The following is a 5772-nucleotide window of genomic DNA, read 5'->3' as shown; positions in this document are numbered from 1 at the left end:
TATTCATAACATTAACCCTTTATTTTAGTCATGTACATTCTTTGCAAATCTAACAGCATTTACTTGTCTAGCTATCTAAAATTTGACAAGCATTTCAAACAAAAATCTCCATAGATTTCTTGTAAACAACTACAAAGACCATTATTTTGGAGTGTGATAATATCACACTGTATTCTTGATTTGCTTTATTCTTTCTAACACTTTGTTTACTCAGACCAGTTGAGAATAAAAAAAGAGAAGCTACTGTTTTGGTGCATGGCAACCAAGAGAATCGGCTGATTCTGAAAAAAATATTTAGATCAATAATAGTACTGACAATGATGTTATAGATGCCATATATTCCACGTTTAATATCGAATTTGGCTGGCCAATGTCAGCCATTCAGCCAATTGAGGAAGAGGATGTAACTTCTACTTAACTTTTTTTTATTTCTTTTTCAATTTTTTGTTATTAATGTCTTTGTCAAGTGCTAATAAAAAGAGTCCTTTCCTTTTGCTTTTATACTTGAAAAAGTTTAAATGTAAAAAAAATTTAAACTTAAATTTGAAATTATTTTTTTAAATCTGTCAAGTCAAATGTACATTGTTAATTTGGAAAAATAAATATTTTATTAAAAAAAAAAACTAAGAACAAATTATGATAAAAGTACTCTTGAAAATAGGGTGATACAAAAATTTTCTGATAGTTAGAGAGTCCAAAAAACTTGATAAGAACTAATATATAACCTGAATTCTGCAATAACTCTTGGTTTTTTACTAATATTAATAAAATTGTAATCATTGTTACCGGCAACTTGATAAGAAACAAAAGCTTTCTAAGATGTATAACGCCTGTTGAATTATATTAAGCTTATCAAGAATCGACAAAAATAAAGGAAATTCGGTTTGTTGTCTTGTCCCCTGAAGTTAAATTCACAATATAATTTTAACATGCCTTCGATCATTAAAATTAAAATTTTTAATTTGAAATCTCAAGTTTAAGATTTAATTTAGTATTGTTGTGAAAAGTAGATTTTGCATTCAAAATTTTTTTTATCCATCTTCAATGCTACACAACCAAAAAAAATATTTTATTTTTCAATTTAAAAGTTTGGTTTTACAATTCAAATAAAAAAAACTACTCAAAAAGTAATTTTGTGGTGAAAATGTGATCTTGGAATAAAAAATCATTCTATTACTCTATACTTCTAATATGTTATTATTTTATAATATATTTTTAGATATTTGAAGTACTCATAATATTTTTTAAAATAATATTAAATTTTTAAAATTTTTAACCATGCTTTTTAAATTATATAGTTAATTTTTTTTCCCAAAATAAAGCAATGTGAATGTTTTTCTGCACATGATATTGCAATTAAAGTTATGAAACATCATATGATCCAATCTAATTGGTAACAATGCAATATTTGTCCACAACTCAAATATTATTTGAGTTGTAATGTCCTTTTGAATCGAAATCCTCCCTTTCCTCACCTAAAGAGTTGAATGGATTTGATGTTCAAACAGTCTAACAAGATTATTGGTTCTAGAGCTTGGATAAGATTTAATGTATTATGGTATGAATTATATTATGGAATACTTTTAGTATTATTTTTTTACGTAGTGAACAGTAATTTAAGAATAAAAAATTTTAATTTTATTTAATATTATTTTTTAAAATTGATTATATGAATTAATTGAGATAAATTATTATTTATTATATATATTAACATGTGAAATAAGTAATAAAAATTAGAGATTTTTTGAACAATAAGAAAAACGTTGGATAAAAAAAATTTAGGCAGAAGGTAAAATTGGAAGAAAGGAAGGTTGAAATATATTGAAGGAGTTCTGGTGGATTTCAGTTTCAACAATTCCCCACCCAAGACTCCATAAGTGTACCATCTACTTTTGGATGTTTCTTTAACTTCCTTGTCTCTTTGTCTTAATATAAGAAGATAATGCCAATTGTATGGTCATTGGGTTTGAAAACAAAACAAAACAAAACCACGTTTTGGAAGCACTTCGGACAGCTTTCTTGCAATTCCCACGCTTACCCCACTTGGAAACAAAACAAAACTGAGGGAATTGTTTTGTCTTTGTTAGGGCATGTTTGGCTTCATCTAACCTTTGGGAATATGTGAAAGGAAAGGGATGTTGAGAGGCCACCTCCTGATTCCCTATCCACCTTATGCCAAGACAAAAACAGTAGCATGTTGGCAAAGTTTCTACAGAGAGAGAAAGGCTCAACTTCTCATGAAATTCCATATTACACTGAAAGAGGGAACGACAACAAATCATTAAACGACAAAACCTTCCTTCACCCCCTCCTTTACAATACTCGAGCTTTTTAATTGAGGTTTTGAAACCCATTTTTTACTGTCTTCTTTTTTCATAAACCAGACTCCAGAGATTAAAAAAAAAAAAAACTATAACCCAGAAAAAGGGAAGGCTTTTTTCAAAGGAGCTTGAATTACAGATTCAAATCTTGGGAATCTTTATGTACTTTCATTTGGGCTCTTGATCAATTGCAAAACCCAGTAAGGATTTGGCTCAACCCTTCTGCTGTTATTACTAGGCTGGTCTATTGGTATTCATTTTTTCCCCCTCTTCTACTAATGTTGCAGCTTTTTCTTTTCTTTTGAAATTTGTATGAATTGATACTTTCATGAACTTGTCTTTTGAAAGAATTTATCTTTCATTGTTTTTTCCAGAAGACAATTGGGGTTGTGTTACATTTTTCTCTTAGATCCTAACCCTTCCATTTCTTAGACCTATTTATCCTTTTCTCTTTGGATATTTGATCTGATGCTTTTCTTAGACTTCTAATTTTTGGCATAAAAAATGCTCTAATTTTTTTTTTCTTTTTTTTGGGTCAAATCTTGTGAATGTTCACTATCTTCTGGTATTTGAGTTCATGAAAATTTGAATATTGCATTCAAGTTTGATATTTTCTCCTGAGAAAAGACCAGAACTTTTTATAGCATACATTGTCTTTTGGCAATTGTAGTATAGTTTTGCGTCTTATATCCAAAAACTTCAAGTCTTTTTCTTCTGACGTTGCCAATGTTTCAAGACGAATCATCGTCTGTAACATCATCTCCTCTCCAAGTTTTCTCCATGATGTCACTCTCGCCCAACTTTGGATCACCATATCCATGGCTTAAAGAGCTAAAATCTGAAGAAAGGGGTTTATATTTGATTCATTTGTTGATCACTTGTGCTAATCATATAGCAACGGGTAGCCTCGAAAATGCAAATATTGCCCTCGAGCAAATATCCCAACTTGCTTCTCCTGATGGTGATACTATGCAGAGAATGGCTGCATACTTTACTGAGGCGCTCGCTGATAGAATCCTAAAAGCCTGGCCTGGTCTCCACAAGGCCCTCAATTCCACAAGGATAACTTTGTTTTCAGAAGAAATCCTTGTTCGGAAACTGTTTTTTGAGATGTTCCCCTTTTTGAAGGTGGCCTTTGTTCTTACTAACCAAGCTATAATTGAAGCAATGGAAGGTGAGAAGATGGTTCATGTAATTGATCTCAATGCAGCTGAACCTGCACAGTGGATTGCACTTATTCAAGCTCTGAGTGCAAGACCAGAAGGCCCACCACATTTGAGAATTACCGGGATTCATCAACAGAAAGAAGTCTTGGATCAAATGGCTCATAGATTGACTGAAGAAGCTGAGAAATTGGACATCCCATTTCAGTTTAATCCCATTGTTAGCAAATTAGAGAATCTTGACATTGAGAAATTGTGTGTTAAAACTGGGGAGGCTTTGGCAATCAGTTCTGTTCTCCAACTGCATTCCCTTTTGGCTTATGATGATGAACTCCTTCGGAAGAAATCACCATTAGCATCAAAGAATTTGAATGGAATTCACTTGCAAAGAGCCTTCCAAATGAACCAGAGCGCTTTAGCAGAGTTGCTTGAAAAAGATATGGTTAATGGATATAGCCGTAGCCCTGATTCGGCTTCATCATCACCACTGTCTTCAACTGCTTCAGTGAAGATGGATAGCTTTCTTAATGCATTATGGGGTTTGTCACCTAAACTCATGGTGGTAACAGAACAAGATTCTAATCATAATGGATCTACTCTAATGGAAAGGCTATTAGAATCTCTTTACTCTTATGCAGCATTGTTTGATTGTTTGGAGTCTACCATCTCAAGAGCATCTTTGGAGAGACTTAAAGTGGAAAAGATGCTTTTTGGTGAGGAAATAAAGAACATAATAGCCTGTGAAGGAGCTGAGAGGAAGGAGAGACATGAAAAGCTGGGGAGGTGGATTCGAAGGCTTGATTTGGCCAGCTTTGGAAATGTTCCTTTGAGTTACCATGGCATGTTGCAGGCAAGGAGATTGTTGCAAGTTTATAACTGTGATGGGTATAAAATGAAGGAAGAGAATGGATGTGTATTAATTTGCTGGCAAGATCGACCACTTTTTTCAATAACTGCTTGGAGGTGTAGGAAGTAAACTATGGAAACATGTAGGTTCCCGGTATCTGAGCTTTTACTTTCATTTTGTCAAATGAAATCAAAAGGATTTTGTTCATCTTTTAGTGCATACTTTTAGAATGATTAGAAAGCACCCCCCATATAATCCTAGTCTTGGGTGAAATTCCCCTGGTAACTTTACATTTAGTTTTCATCTAAGGAAACTCAATACTGATATTTAGCGTGTAGTGGTTAAATCTTAACTTTTGAGTGCATGTACGGTTAGTTATCTTGCTCTCTGTCTTTGTTTCTCAGCATGATGAAATGAAAGTTTGATGAGATTTAAACAGATCAGTCAACCAGGAAGCTTGAAATGCTTGAAACTAGACACTATGTCCTGAATTATTTTCTATGCAATATCAGCCTGCAACTTCTGCTCCTAATGAATCTCTGCAAGTTCTCACTCTCGAAACGAGTGAAAACATTTTTTGGTGTTCTTACAGTTGCTTGTTTTCTCACTATTCTTGCATCCGAAAGAAAATGCAAGATATATAGCAGGTAACTTTTTTTTTTCTTTTGAGAGTCTAGCAGCAGGCTCTCCTGTATATCTCCAGTTTTATGCCTATGGAGGAACTTTATAACCTGAAACAAACTCATCACCAAACATTAGCATCTACAATTGCAATACGAAACAAAAATGAGATAACAATTACAAACGAAAAACAATGAAAAACATTTGAGTTTCATGTGTAATGATCATCTCTTAATTGCAACAAACTGAAATTCCTTTGACAATGAATAATCAAGGTTTAAGCAGTCGGCCAAACATCTTCCCAGTTTCTATAGCAGCGTTGGGATAGCAATCTTTCCAACATTTTTGGACGCATGCTGCTTTAATCGGCCCTGAGTATTGATCACTTTTGGGCACACAGGCATGATAGCATCCAGCTAGCAAAAGCAACCATTAAAAATTTGTGGTTATAGTTGAATCTGAAAAAAATTCTGTGATAATTCTCCCAAAACTAACCAAATCTATAAGATCAGAACTTAACTTCATTCAATGTTTAAACCCAAATACATTAGTCCGACCTTCAACTCAAACTTTTATTTTCAAACCAAATAACCCTACACTCTCTCAGCCCAATCTTAAATCCAACCCACTTATGCAACCCCAATCACTTAAATAATATCCCAATTATCCCAAATCAAGGACACTTGACAATCAACCGTCCACTATGGTCTTGATTTGAGGTAATTCTTTTTTTCGGAATTAGTAGTTTCCATTTTGCAATGATACAACTATCTGCAAACAGTTTACATTTAATCAAACATTGAAGTTTTTAGACCCCAAG

General features: G+C 33.0%; 1 pseudogene across 1 annotated transcript; it reads left to right on the top strand.

Annotated features, from left to right (window-relative positions):
• The first annotated feature begins 2113 nt into the window (after window positions 1-2113).
• On the top strand, window positions 2114-4774 carry LOC111302014 (scarecrow-like protein 3 pseudogene; annotated as a pseudogene). The gene has a single exon (XR_016327095.1). The product of XR_016327095.1 is annotated as a scarecrow-like protein 3 pseudogene (transcript).
• The last annotated feature ends 998 nt before the right edge of the window (window positions 4775-5772 follow it).

This window comes from Durio zibethinus, chromosome 13 (assembly GCF_047325235.1).
Source record: "Durio zibethinus cultivar Kanyao isolate XHJ-2024 chromosome 13, ASM4732523v1, whole genome shotgun sequence".
Taxonomy (NCBI): Eukaryota; Viridiplantae; Streptophyta; class Magnoliopsida; order Malvales; family Malvaceae; genus Durio; species Durio zibethinus.
The sequence above is the reverse complement of the archived record's forward strand: the minus strand, read 5'-3'. Positions and strand labels throughout refer to the sequence as shown.